The sequence below is a fragment of the Lynx rufus genome, unplaced genomic scaffold (assembly GCF_022079265.1).
Source record: "Lynx rufus isolate CCGP_SWC_20201006 ecotype Redwood Valley unplaced genomic scaffold, mLynRuf1.p SCAF_2, whole genome shotgun sequence".
NCBI lineage: Eukaryota > Metazoa > Chordata > Mammalia > Carnivora > Felidae > Lynx > Lynx rufus.
In genome coordinates, this window is record NW_025814834.1 from 45,331,232 (window position 1) to 45,344,928 (window position 13,697).

The 13,697-nt window shown below is 37.8% G+C and overlaps 1 pseudogene; it reads left to right on the forward strand.

Annotated features, from left to right (window-relative positions):
- Nucleotides 1-10,179: 10,179 nt before the first annotated feature.
- LOC124514173 (lysine-specific demethylase 3A-like) lies at nt 10,180-12,479 on the forward strand (annotated as a pseudogene).
- The last annotated feature ends 1,218 nt before the right edge of the window (nt 12,480-13,697 follow it).

Below are 13,697 nucleotides of genomic sequence, written 5' to 3' on the forward strand. Positions count from 1 at the left end.
CACACTGGGCTGAGGCAGCCTGGCCCCGGGGGCGGGCAGGGGTGCCGGGGTGTGGCATGGTGGAAACCCGGGCTCAGCAGTGTCCCCTGGCCCCTGGCAGGGTCATGGGGCTTCACTGCAGCTAAGCAGAAGGGCCTGGAGTGGAAGCCGTGGCAACTGTGGCCCAAGCCTGTGGACCAGGCCTCTCCAGTGGCGCTGCCAGCATTCCACACAGAGAGATTTGAATAAAAATGTGCACAATTATCCCTGGAACGTACTATGATTGACTAGCGATTGTGAAGTATTAGGTAAATATCAAACACCCATTAAAAAAAAAAGAATAACTGAAATCCAGTGTCTGAGTTTTAAGGAAAAAGACATGACACTTGTTTTATATTTTAATATTTTCCCTCTTAGTTTATAATTTTAGATTTTAAAAATGCCAGACCCATAATCCCAAGTTTGTCAAGTGTGAAGAACACTTTTAAAAAATGCTTATTTATTTTTGAGAGAGAGAGAGAGAGAGAGCGCGCGTACGCATCCACATATGAGCAGGGGAGGGGCAAAGAGAGAGGGAGACATAAGATCTGATCATGACCTGAGCCCCAAGTCGGCTGCTTAACTTACTGAGACACAGGTGCCCCATGAGGAACACTTTTTAACATAAAATGTTTCATAGGTCTTTATATGATTAAAATTAGTTTTTATTAAGTTTTTAATTTTAATTCTGGTATAGTTAACATGCAGTGTCATTAGTTTCAGGTGTACAATATAGTGATTTAACATTTCTATACATTATACAGTGCTCTTAATGATAAGTGTACTTTAAATCCCCATTAATTATTTCACTCAGGCTCTCACCCACCGCCCTCTGATAACCATCCATTTGTTCTCTACAGTTAAGTGTCTGTTTCTTGGTTCCTCTCTCTCTGTCCCTCTTTCTTTGTTTCCTTTGATCTTTTCTTTTTTTCCTTAAATTCCACATGTGAGTGAAATCATATGGTATTTGTCTTTCTCTAGCTGACTTATTTCACTTAATATTATGCTCTAGCTCCATCCATGTTGTTGCAAATGGCAAGATTTCATTCTTTTTTTGGCTGAATAATATTCCATTCTGTGTGTGTGTGTGTGTGTGTATGTATAATAGATATATTCTTTTTTAATGTTTATATATATTATAATCTATATCTTCTTTTTTAATGTTTATTTATTTTTGAGAGAGAGAGAGAACACAAGCTGGGGGAAGAGGGCAGAGAGAGAGGATCCCAAGCAGGCTACATGCTGTCAGTGCAGAGTCCATTGTGGGGCTTGAACCTGCAAATCATGAGATCATGACCTGAGCCAAAATCAAGAGTAGGATGCTTAATTGACTGAACCACCCAGGCGCCCTTACATACCACATCTACTATGTCCATTCATCAGTTGATGAACACTTAGACTGCTTCCATAGATTGGCTATTGTAAACAATGCTGCAATAAACATAGGGATGTGTGTATCCTTTTGAATTAACATCTTTTTATTTTTGGGGTAAATACCCAGTAGTGTGATTACAGGATCATATGGTAGTTCTATGTTTAATTTTTGAGGAACCTCCATACTGTTTTTCCACAGTGGCTGCACCAGTTTGTATTCCCACCAACAGTGGAAGAGGGTTCCTTTTTCTCTGCATCCTCATCAACACTTGCTGTTTCTTGGGTTTTTTATTTTAGTCATTCTGACAGCTATGAAGTGATATCTCATTATAGTTTTGATTTGTGTTTCCCTGATTATCATTAACGATGAGCATATTTTCATGTGTCTGTTGGCCATCTGGATGTCTTCTTTGGAGAATGTCTGTTCACATCTTCTGCCATTTTTAAATTAGATTATTTTTTTGTATCGTGTAAGTTCTTTGTATATTTTGGATACTAACCCTTTTCCAGATATGTCATTTGCAAATATCTTTTCCCATTCAGAAAGTTGCCTTTTAGTTTTGTTGATCAGTTTCTTTGCTGTACAGCAGCTTTTTATTTTGATGCAGTCCCTATAGTTTATTTTTGCTTTTATTCCCCTTGCCTCAGGAGACAGATTAAGAAAAATGTTGCAATGGCTGATGTCAGAGAAATTTCTCCCTGTGCTCTCTTCCAGGATTTTTATGTTTTCATGTCTCACATGGGGTCCTTAATCCATTTTTAGTTTCTTTTTGTATGTGGCATAAGAAAATGGCCCACTTTCACTCTTTTGCATGTAGCTGTCCATTTTTCCCAACACCATTTGTTGAAGGAACTATCTTTTTCCCATTGTATATTCTTGCCTCCTTTCAGAAAGATTAATTTACCAGATAATTGTGAGTTTATTTGTGGGTTTTCTATTCTGTTCTAGTAATCTATGTGTCTATTTTTATGCCAGTACCATACTGTTTTGATTACTACAACTTTGTAATATAACTTGAAGTCCAGAATAGTAATACCTCCAGTTTTGTTTTTCTTTTCCAAGATTGCTTTTGATATTTGGGGCCTTTTGTGGTTCCATACCAATTTTAGAATTGTTTGTTCTAGCTCTGCAAAAAAAATGCTGTTGGTACTTTGCTAGGGATTGCATTAAATCTGTAGATTTCTTTGGGTAGTATAAACATTTTAGCCATGTATTTTTCTTCTAATCCATGAGCATGGGATGTCTTTCCATTTCTTTGTGTAGCCTTGAATTTCTTTTATGAATGTTTTACAGTTTTCAGAGTACAGGTCTTCCACCTCTTTTTTTAATTTTTAATTTTTTTTTTTCAACGTTTATTTATTTTTGGGACAGAGAGAGACAGAGCATGAACGGGCGAGGGGCAGAGAGAGAGGGAGACACAGAATCGGAAATAGGCTCCAGGCTCTGAGCCATCAGCCCAGAGCCTGACGCGGGGCTCGAACTCCCGGACCGCGAGATCGTGAGTGACCTGGCTGAAGTCGGACGCTTAACCGACTGCGCCACCCAGGCGCCCCGGTCTTCCACCTCTTTAACTAAGTTTGTCCCTAGATATTTTGTTGCTCTTGGTGAAATTGTAAATGGAATTGTTTTCTTAATTCCTCTTTCTGCTCTTCATTATTAGTGTATAGGAATGCAAACGATTTCTGTACATTGATTTAGTATTCTGTGACATTTCTGAATTCATTTATCAGTAGTTTTTTTGTGGAATCTTTAGGGTTTTCTATATATAGTATTATATCATCTGCAAACAGTGAAAGTTTTACTTCTTCCTTATAAGTTTGAATGCCTTTTATTTTATTTTATTTTTTTTTAATTTTTTTTTTTATTTAAAAATTTTTTTTTTCAACGTTTATTTATTTTTGGGACAGAGAGAGACAGAGCATGAATGGGGGAGGGGCAGAGAGAGAGGGAGACACAGAACTGGAAACAGGCTCCAGGCTCTGAGCCATCAGCCCAGAGCCCGACGCGGGGCTCGAACTCACGGACCACGAGATCGTGACCTGGCTGAAGTCGGACGCTTAACCAACTGAGCCACCCAGGCGCCCCGCCTTTTATTTCTTTTTGTTGTCTGATTGCTGTGGCTAGGTCTTCCAGTACTATGTTGAATAAAAGTGGAGAGAAAACATTCTCATCTTTTTCCTGACCTTATGGGAAAAGTTCTCAGTTTTTCACCATTGAGTATGATGTTAGTGGTGGGTTTTTTGTATAAGGCCTTTAATATGTTGAGGTATATTTCCTCTAACTTGTTTAAGAGTTTTTATCATGAATGGATATTGTCCTTTTTCAAATGCTTTTTCTCCATCTATTGAAATGATCATATGGTTTTTATGCTTTCTCTTATTGATGGGACGTATCACATTTTTTTTTTTTTTTTGCAAATATCAAACCACCTTGCATCCTAGGGATGAATTCTATTTGATTGTGGTGAATGATTTTTTTAAATGTATTGTTGGATTTGGTTTGCTAGTGTTTCATTGAGGTTTTTGTACCTATGTTCATCAGAGATGTTGGTCTGTAGTTCCCTTTTTCATGTGGTGTTTTGGTATCAGGGTAATGTAGCTTCATAGAATGAATTTGGAAATTTTCCTTCCTTTTTTTATTTTTTGGAAATTTTTGAGAAGAATAGGTGTTAACTCTTCTTAAAATGTTTGGTAGAATTCACCTGTGAAGCCATCTGGTCCTGGACTTTTCGTTTGTTGGTAGTTGTTGATTACTGATTCAATTTCTTTACTGGTTATTGGTCTGTTCAAATTTTCTATTCCTTCCTGTTTAAGTTTTGGTAGGTTACATGTTTCTAGGAATTTATCCACTTCTTCTAGGTTGTCCAATTTGTTGGCATATAATTTTTCATAATATTCTCTTAGAATTGTTTGTATTTCTGTGGTGTTGGTTGTTATTTCTCCTCTTTGTGATTTTGTTTACTTGGGTTCTGTCTCTCTCTACCCCTCTCTCTTTTGATGAGATTTTGTTGACTTTTCAATGAAACAGCTCCTGGTTTTATTGATATTGATCTCTTCTATTGTTTCCTTATTTTCTACATCATTTCTTTCTGCTCTGATCTTTATTATTTCCTTCCTTCTGTTGTTTTTAGATTTTGTTCTTCTTTTCTATCTCCTTTAGGTGTAAGGTTAGGTTGGAGGTAAGGTTAGGTTTAGTTGTCTTAGTTTAGTTGAGATTTTTCTTGCTTCTTGAGGTAGGCCTGTATTGCTACAAACATCCCTCTTAGAAGTGCCTTTGCTGCATCCCAAAGACTTTGAACCATTGTGTTCACATTTTCATTTGTTTCCATTACTTTTTGACTTATTTTTTGATTTCTTAATTGACCCATTCATTGTGTTGTAGCATATATTCATCCTCCACGTATTTGTGCTCTTTCCAGATTTTTTCTTGTCATTCTAGTTTCATAGTGCTGTGGTTGGAAAATATGTATGGTATGACTTCAATTCTTGATTTTTGAGGCTTGTTTTTGTGGGCTAATATGTGATCTATCCTGAGAGCATTCCATGTGCACTTGAAAAGAATATGTATTCTGTTTTAGTATGGAATGTTCTGAATACATCTGTTAAATACATCTGGTTTAGTGTATCATTCAAAGCCACTGTTTCCTTGTTGAAATGTTTGGATTATCTGTCCATCTATGTAAGTGGGCTGTTAATGTCACCTATTATTGTATTACTATTGATTAGTTCCTTTACATTGGTTATTAACTGTTTTATGTATTTGGGTGCACCTATGTTGGCTGCATAAATGTTTACAATTGTTATATTCTCTTGTTGGATTGTCTCCTTTATTATTATATAGGGTCCTTCTGTGTCACCTATTATAATCTTTGTTTTAAAGTCTATTTTGTGGAATATAAGTATTGCTAACCTAGCTTTCTTTAGACATCCATTGACATGATATATATTTCTCTATCCCCTTACTTTCAAGCTGCAGGTGGCTTTAGATCTAAAATGAGTCTCTTGTAGACAGCATATAGAGAGGTCTTAATTTTTATCTACTCTGACACCCCATGTCTTTTTATTGGAGAATTTAGTCCATTTACATTCAAAGTAATTTTTGATAGGTATGTATTTATTGCCATTTTATTACTTGTTTTGTGGTTGTTGGTTTTTTTTTCATTTTTTAAACATTTATTCATTTTTGAGAGACAGAGTATGAGTGGGAGAGGGGCAGAGAGAGAGGGAGACACAGAATGTGAAGCAAGCTCCAGGCTCTGGGCTGTCAGCACAGAGCCCAACATGGGGTTCAAACTCATGGACCATGAGATCATGACCTGAGCTGAAATTGGACGCTTAACCAACAGCCACTCAGGCGCCCCTGTTTTGTGGTTGTTTTTGTTGTTTTTCTCTGATCCCTTCTTGCTGTCTTTCATGGTTTATTGCTTTCCTAATGTTATACTTGGATTTCTTTCTCTTTATTCTTTGGATATCTATTACTGGTTTTTGATTTGTGGTTACCATTAGGTTTGTATAGAACATCTTGTCTTCTGCATATAGCAGTCTATATTAAGTGGATGGTTGCTTAGGTTTAAATCCATTCTTTACGGTTCTCCCCATCACATTTTGGATATGTGGTATATTTTACATCCTTTTATTTTATGAATACCTTGACTCATTTTTTCAGAAATACTTCCACTACTTTTTTTTTTTTTAACTTTTCATACTCTCTTTCCTTTCCACTCAAAGAGTCCTCTTTACTATTTCATGTAGGCCTGGTTTAGTGGTCATGAACTGCTTTAACTTTTGTTTGTATGAGAAACTATCTCTCCTTCTATTCTGAATGATTGCTTTGCTGGATAGACTACTCTTGGCTGCAGATTTTTTTCCTTTCAGCACTTTGAATAGATCCTGTCACTCTTGGCCTGCAAAGTTTCTGCTGAAAAACCCACTGATATTTTTATGGGATGTCTCCATAAGTATGTAATTGTCTTCCCTCTTCTTGCTGCTTTAAAATTTTTTTCTTTATCCCCACTTTTTGCCATTTTAATTACTATGTGTCTTGCTGTGGACTTCCTTGGGATGATTGGTGGGGGAGTGGAGATCTCTGCCTCCTGCATCTGGATATCTAGTTCCTTCTCCAAATTAGGGAAGTTTTCAGCTATTATTTCTTCAAAAAATTTTTCTGCCCCTCCTTCTCTCTTCTTTTTCTTCTGGGATCCCTATAAAGTGAATGTTATTGTGCTTGATGGAGTCGCTGAGTTCCCTAAGACTATTCTCAATTTGCATAATTTTTTCCCTCTCATTTTTTTCAGCTTGGTTACTTTTCATTACTCTGTCTTTTAGCCTGCTATTTAAACCATCAAGTGTATTTTTAATTTCATTTCTTGTGTTTTTCATCTGACTGGTTCTTTTTTATCTATTTATTAAGGGTTTCACTGATGTACTCCCCTCTTTTCTCAAGTCCAGTGAGTATGTTTATGGTCATTACTTTAAATTCTCTATTAGGCATATTACTTATATCTGTTTGCTTAGGTCTCTTGCTGCGATTTGGTCCTATTCTTTTTTGGGGGGATGTATTTCTCTGTCTCCTCATTTTGTCTCTCTGTGTCTGTTTCTGTGTTTTAGGAAAATCAGCTACCTTTCTTGCTCTTGAAGATAACAGCCTTATGAAGAAGAGGTTCTGTATGCCCTGCAGTGCAGTGTTCCCTGTACCCCAGGGCCTGCTGCTTCAGGGAGTGCCTCCTATGTGTGTTGCATGGGCTCTGCTGTTGAGTCTTGGTCTCTTTTTCCTTCAGTCTAGTTGTCTGGACAGGTTCTCTTTGCCTGTTGTGGCCATTGTTTGGTCCCCAGGAAGGATAGGGCATGTTTTGACAAGATTTGTGCTGTTCTGCTTGTGAAATAAGACCCACCACCTCTGGAACTGAGGTCTCATAAAATGCACAAGTCTGAGATGAGATTTTGGGGGGTTTGCACTCGTCTTCTGGGGGAGGGGGAGCATAGCACTGGGACTGAGGCAAGTGTGACTGGGAAGGGTGGATCCTTCCAAGCATGAGGGTCAGGCTTGGTGTAAGCTAGTTAGGTAGCAAGTGTTGTTGCAGTGCTGTTTCCCACAGGTGGCCCTGTGTTTACGGAGATGGCACTTGCCAACTCCTTTGTTCATTGTGGAGTCTCTCCATGATCTTTGCCTCTCTAGGCCACACTTTGAGATGAGTGAGTCACTCTCCCGCCTGTATGCCCCAGGCATTTTTCAACCTACTGATTCTATGCTGAATCTGCAAGAGCTGTTTGTTATGCTGTTTCTTTATAGGTGGGGTCTCTGCTTCCTAATGCCCTTAGGCTGTCCCAGAGCCACCTGCTGAGTTTTATAATTCCAGGCTTTAAGTCCTGCTGGTTGTAACAACTCACACAATTTGTCCATTCTCACTTTCAAAGCCAAATGAATGTTATGGAGATTCATTTAACCTGTGCAGGCTAACTATAATGAGTATTTTTAAATGAGAAAATACATCAGAAAAAGCTATAGTGATGCATTAATATATTGAAGTAAGTCTGTATTAGTCATGGGCTGTGTATGGTGTTGTGAGAACATGAGCTCTAGAGCCAGACTGCCCATGTCCTAATCCTGTTCCTTCACTTCTGGTGTGTGACAAAGGTAACCTCTACATATATCAGCTTCCTAATATTTAAAATGGTGAACAACTGTACTTATTTCATAAAGTTGATGATGGTTCATTGGTATCCGACATGCAAAGCCCTCAGAGTACCTGGCATATAGTATATTTATTTGAAAAATAACACACACACACACACACACACATATACACATACATACCTACATATATAATGGATTCATTTTTTAGTTAACATGTAATAAATGTCCACTGGGCTGTATAGCTTAGAGACTAAGAATAAAGTCCTGGAGGGCAGGGGCTGTGTCTGTATCACTGGTCTGCATCTTCAGCACTATGCATGGTTCCTGGCAGGTAGTAGATGCCTGAGTTAATGAAATCAGACATATTTTGGTTCCAATCATAGTTCTGTCATCTATAGTCAGCTGCCTAGGTTACTTGACCTCTCATCTATAAAATGAGGAGAACTTCATAGTTTTGTTGGGGGCGGGGGGATAAAGTATTCATGTAAGTACTTTATAATATGTCACATACTGCATCACAGGTGTTTGTTGTTAGCAGGAATTCAAATGCTGACAGCCTATGGAATTGAGAGTTTGAGATGTTAAATTGTGTATGTCAGCCTATTCAACTGTCTGTCAAACTATAGCTAGAAAGCCCTGCCCAGGAAAGCAATCTGTATCACATCCATTTCATCACTTCCTCCTCTTCCTGCTAACTAAACAAAAAAAGTTTCTAAGTCTTCTTTTGATTGCTCTAGTGTGGAAGGCACTGTTGGATGGCTACTCACTAGCTATTCCTTTCTCTCTCGCTCTCAGAGCCCCAGTTTATTTGGAATGAAGGGAAAGATTAGATTTTTGTTCCCAGTCCTTCATTCCCTTTCTGTAATAGAATTATACATCTAAACCTTTTGGTATGTGACTTTGTAGCAATTTCCACTGGAGCGGGCAGAATATATATCCTTGCCCAGTTTGTGTTGGAATTGGCCAGGGAATTTGTTTGGCAAATGGAATGTTACTGTACATGACATTAGCAGAGACTCTAAATGTGTGTGATTTTGTGATTATCTGGCTTCTTGCACACCTACCATTTGCTATGAGACTATTCTAGGGTCATCAGTAGTGCCAGAATAAGAATATGCATGGGGCAGACATGAAAACACACACTGTCTGTATTCAAGCCCAGTTGATCCCAGCCAAACCCAGCAGAATTACAGATGACCTACGTGCCGTAAGTGAGGAACAGATGCCTGTTCTTATAAACCACTAAGATTTTGGGAGTTGCTTATTATGGAATATTATCGCAGTGAAAGCTGGCTAATATAGGCACTGCCTGTATATAATATATATAATATTATATAATTATATACATATTAAATATAATATATACATATACATGTAAACATACATATATAATATGTATATATTATATACATACATATTAAATATAATATGTAATATAATACAGGCACTGCCTGTATATAATATAGTCTGCCTACCTCCAGAAGATTAATCATAATTAATCTAAGCTAATCCTGTTGCCCTTTTCCATACAAAAGAATTTCCCAGATTCGCATGGAGCTAAATGTGGCCAAATGACCCAGTCTTAGCCAGTGAAATGTATAACAACTACTGGGGGCTTTTAGGAAAGCTTTTGTCAGGGTGGCATTGTAGGGGCTGAAAGTGGTCTTTCCCTTTTCTTCTTTGCTTGAAGTTTCAGTGGGTATCTTGAGACCATAATTTGAAAACACAAAGATGGAAAACTAACAGCTAGCTACACATGATGGAGCAAACAAATAGAAAGTCTAGGCTCCTGATGACATGGCTTAGTGGTTGACCAACATCAACAACCATCTATCTCTACACTTTAGTCGGATTTTTTGCTTCTTGCTTTCCAAGTCATTCTTGACCTACTATCACTGAAATAATGTCAATTTCATCATCTTAGTCACTATTTCTCTGAGGTAAGTGAGGAATAAGAAAAGGGAGCTATGTGATCACAAGTCTTCTCACACAAACCTTAGGAAACCTTATTTGTTAAGTTATTAGAACCTGGTGTGTGTATGTGTGTGTGTGTGTGTGTGCGTGTGCGTGCGCGTATAGTTTTGTTTGCTTGTTTTTCCTGTGTTGCCTCTTTGTAAGAAGGTTTGTAATAACAATGAACAATTAGCTGATGGTTACTTTTAACCAAAAATGTGGTGGCGACTGATTTGGATATCGTGTGCTGGCCAAAACTGGGGACCACGATGTCAAATTGTTATTTCTTAAAAAGAAGCTGTGTCAACCATGGAGTCACACTAAGAACAGCTCTTACAGAGTTGCTGGTGGGTGGGCTTCCAAAGGTATTTAAGAAATATGTGATGTGTGCAATACTACCATCTTCAACTTGCACTGGGTGTATCCTCACTGTAAATTTGGAGTATGTGTGGATTGCTACCAAATGAAAAGCAAAGATTGCCAATAGAGTACTACCTACAAGGTTTTCCTCGGCTGGGATGAATGAAGAGTCAGGTCTATGAAGCAAGGAACTTGATGCCTACACAGGTCAGTCTTGGAAAAGTTCTTTATAATGTTGGAGACTGTTCATTTTGTAAGATCAAATGTGGGATAGAGGCAAATTGTCCTTGTTAAAACAGTAAATTCAAGCTCTTTTCAAAGCTAGCCTCAGAAGAAGACATTAGACAGACACCTTTAATGAGAGGAAAAACCTATTCTTAGTGTTATGCTTCTGTAGAATCCCTCAGTCTTGGAAGCAGCAGCTGTGGGCAAGGGTGCAGCCTCTGAGCCAGCCAACAGCATAAAGCTGACCTGTCCAACCAGCACTTTTCCTTTACATTGGCCAGCAGACTCAACAAGAGGGAAGGTCAACACAGAAAACAAAGACAAAATGGACAAAAGAATGCATAAAAAATCCTTGATATCTTTCCTTCTTTGGTAGAAAATAAGACTTCTCTGATTTATGGAAGAACCTCAAGGATTGATACTAAGCATGACATTCTGATAACTGCTCACTACTGGCTGTGTGGTAATTGCTTACTGTGCTTGCAGGACCCCAAAAATAAGAGGAACTGGAATGTTTTCAAGGAGTACGGGAAACAGGGTAGCCAGTAATGGTGTCTGGATGCATCATAAATTGAAGGCTGAATTTTGAAAACTTTACTCCCTCATCAAAGAGTTTGGTAACCAGTAAGTTGATCTAGTTAATTGTAGGACTATCTTAGTCTATTTGGGCTGCTATAATAAAATACCATAGACTGGATAGCTTAAAAAGCAAACATTTATTTATCACGGTTCTGGAGACTGAAAAGTCCAAGTTCAAGGTATTGAAAGATTTGGTGTCTGGTGAGGGCCACTTCTTGGTTCATTAGACAACTGTCTTCTTGCTGTGCCTTCCCAGGATAGAGGCAAGGGAACTTTCTGGGGTCTGTTTTATAAGGGCACTGATGTATTCATAAGGACAGAGTCTAATCACCTCTCAATGACCCCACTTCAAAATATCACATTGGGGGGTTAGATTCAACAAATGAATTTTGGGGGAGACACATTCAATCAATAGCAAGGACAAATGAAATTATCACTGAAGTCACAAAAGGAGACTTTTGAATTGTACTTGAAGGTGTTCCAAATCTCTTGAAAAATGAAAAGGAATTAGTGATTTTGAAACTTAAGGTCTGGTTACCAGTAAGAAATTTTAGAGATATAATGCCTTACAGGTTTGATGATCTGGTGGCCAACATTCCATTGTTTGAGTACACGAGGTGAGATGGTGAACTGCATTTTTTCCTCTAGGCTACCAAACTACTTTGGCCAGATTGGGGTCCCAAGATGTATGGTGCTTGTAGACTAATTATTCTGGAAGATCAAAAATGTGGAATATCATCTTTACTGAGACATATCTGTTGCAGCTGGTGTCATGGTCTATGTGGAAATTTCAAAAGGACAGTGACTGAGAAGTCCTTAAAACTTTCCAAGATAGAAAATTTCATGAACTCATAAAAAAGCAATTTATTGAAGGAAAGGAGAAGCCAAGAACCTTCTGGTACATACATACCACTAAAGACACAGAGAAGTTATTAGCATTTCTTTAAAAGTTATCAGAAAAGCAAGTTCAGGAAAACCCAGCAACCACGATCTTACTAATCAGATCTGGTGTTTAGACCTATCACTAAGAAAACATCTTCATCAAGAGTATGAAGTTGAAGGCTGGGCAATTGTAAGTTTCTCAGAGATGTGGTAATTATCCCAACAGGAACTCCATATAAGGTTCATACCTTATTTAGCTGTATCAAGTGGTTGATGATTTTGTTTCTCAGAGCATGTTAAACAATGTTTCTGGCTTACTAAGGAATTCTGTTATCTGTCACAGACTCATACCAATCATGAAGATAAATTATAGGTGAAGGATATTATCTACCATGCAGTGAAAGATGCAGTAGCTATACTAAAAGCCAGCAAATCCATTTTCAACAAACCCTAAAGGCCCCAGGGATGCTGTAACCCTGGCACAATGGAAATGATTTATTGGTAGCTGTCAAAACTTTTCAGGAAGAATTCCTGGGGATGTTAAGAATCAAGTTACTTCATTTTTAAAAACTGTGCCTGACTTTTGAGGGTACACTGATAATGTATATCTCTAGTGTTTGCAGATGCTAAATGTGTATATGTAGTGAATATTTACAGAGCATGCATCCTTAAACTGTGACTTCTTACCTAGTATACAAGTGCAGAGCTTTTACCAAGCTGCAAAAGCAAAACCCCTTACCAGCTTTGGATCAATACCTGTGGTTATCCCATAGCTACTTATTTGGATAGTTTAGACGAAATGCATTTATAACTATTAGGAATCACTTTGCACAGTTTATTTGGGTTGAATTTTTTTCATGTTTGTCTAAGTAACCCTCCTCTGCATTTTAAGATTCAAAAGAGCAATGGAGGAAATCAACAGCTAATGATGGAGTTTTTATTATATTGCATAAGATTGACATTATATAGTAGAAATCAATCAACTGGGAGGTAATTATCTTTTTTTTTTTTTTTTTAGTAGCCAACACTTTTTTAAAATGTTTATTTTTGAGGGAGAGAGAGAGAGAGAGCATGCATGAGCAGGAAGGAGAGGGGCACAGAGAGAGGGAGACAGAATCCTCAACAGGCTCTAGGCTCTGAGCTGTCAGCACAGAGCCCAATGCAGGGCTCAAACCCATGAATTGTGAGATCATGACCTGAGCGAAAGTTGGATGCTTAACTGACTGAGCCATCCAGGCACCCCAGTAATCTTTTTTAAATAAAATTTTTTACTTAAATGAAGCTTTGCTGACTTTAAGTGTTAAGTGTTTTGCACTATTCACATAATAAAATTTGCAAAATATCTTTGCTAAAAGTAATGTAGCATCAAACCATGTAAGGTAAAAACTAATATATTTGCAGAGAGAAATAAATTAATTCATTATCATGATTGGAGACTTCAATACCCCTCTGTCAGAATGGACAGATTCAGCAGGCAAAAATTAGTAAGGACATAGTTGAACTCAGCATTATCAATCAACTGAATATAATCAACATCTACTGACCACTTTATCCAAAATAGCAAAATACATATTCTTCTTAGGCTCACATGGAACATTCACCAAGGTAGACCACATTCTGGATATAAAACACACCTTAACAAGCTTAAAAGAATAGAAATCAAACAATACCT